This window comes from Ovis canadensis, chromosome 5, assembly GCF_042477335.2.
Source record: "Ovis canadensis isolate MfBH-ARS-UI-01 breed Bighorn chromosome 5, ARS-UI_OviCan_v2, whole genome shotgun sequence".
Classification (NCBI taxonomy): Eukaryota; Metazoa; Chordata; class Mammalia; order Artiodactyla; family Bovidae; genus Ovis; species Ovis canadensis.
In genome coordinates, this window is record NC_091249.1 from 34,328,889 (window position 1) to 34,330,190 (window position 1,302).

Sequence of the window (1,302 nt, forward strand, 5' to 3'; positions counted from 1 at the left end):
GTGCTGGAGAAGACTCTTGAGAGTCCCTTGGACTGCAAGGAGATCCAAGCAGTCCATCCTAAAGGAGATTAGTCCTGGGTGTTCATTGGAAGGACTGATATTGAAGCTGAAACTCCAATACTTTGGCCACATGATGCGAAGAGCTGACTCATTGGAAACGACCCTGATGCCTGCAGATTGAGGGCAGGAGGAGAAGGGGACGACAGAGGATGAGATGGTTGGATGGAATCACCGACTCAATGGACACGGGTTTTGGTGGACTCTGGGAATTGGTGATGGACAGGGAGGCCTGGAGTGCTGCGGTTCATGGGGTCGCAAAGAGTCGGACACGACTGAGTGACTGAACTAAACTCCCACATTGCAGGTGGATTCTTTACCAGCTAAGCAACCAGGGAAGCAAGCCCTAATTCTCAATTTTAGGATGAGGAAAGAGAGGCATAGGTAAGTAAATTGCCTAAAGTTAAAAAGATAGCAAGGGATAGAGTCAGGGTTCTAACCCCGGCAGTTTGCTGCAAGTCCAGCTTCTTTAACCACAGCTTTGCCCAGTTCTTGTAGATAACTACAACATAGCTTGTGAAACACCACGATAGGGAGGAACAAAGTGAACACACTGAATCAGAAAGGACCAGCAGGATGTCGGTTCACCTTAGTGAGTGTTTGCCCTGGAGAGAAGGGAGGGGAATGCCACTTCAGGGTGACAGGATCAACTACCTGAAAGTCAGCAGATGGGACAGGGAGGGGCTCCTCTTAAAGCCAGGTATGCCAAGTCCACATATGGTCTTTGGGCACCTTCAACCAGGACAATTTCCTGAGTCAGAGGGACAGGCTGGGTTGTTTCTCAGGAAACTGTTGGTGGGTGGGAGGGGTGTGGAGGGTGGATACACCCCGGATGAGGCCACTGGAGGAGCAGGAGGCAAGCCTTGCTATATATATTTTCAAGAGAGAGAGCAGAGAGAAAGGCAGAGAGAAGGGAAAGAAAAAGAATATCACAGCATTTAGAGATGGATTTGATATAGTTAGTCAGTGAAAAGGTCCAGAACCCCCTGAGGCCTCTGGCTTGGGCAAAGGTATTCGTTTTTCTACGTTTTTTCAGGTTTTGAGCAGTGAGATTAGCAGAAAGAATGTGCATGCTTAGGGAGCCTAGTCCTTTCTGCACAGCGCCCAGATTCCATTAAGACATTTTCCCAAGCCCTTGGGGGCAGGAAGGGTGACAGTCACTTGCAATCTGATGTCCTGACTGTCGAGCTCGGCTTTCCTATTGCATGAATCCCGAGACTGAACTGCGCATCCTGAGCGTTCGTT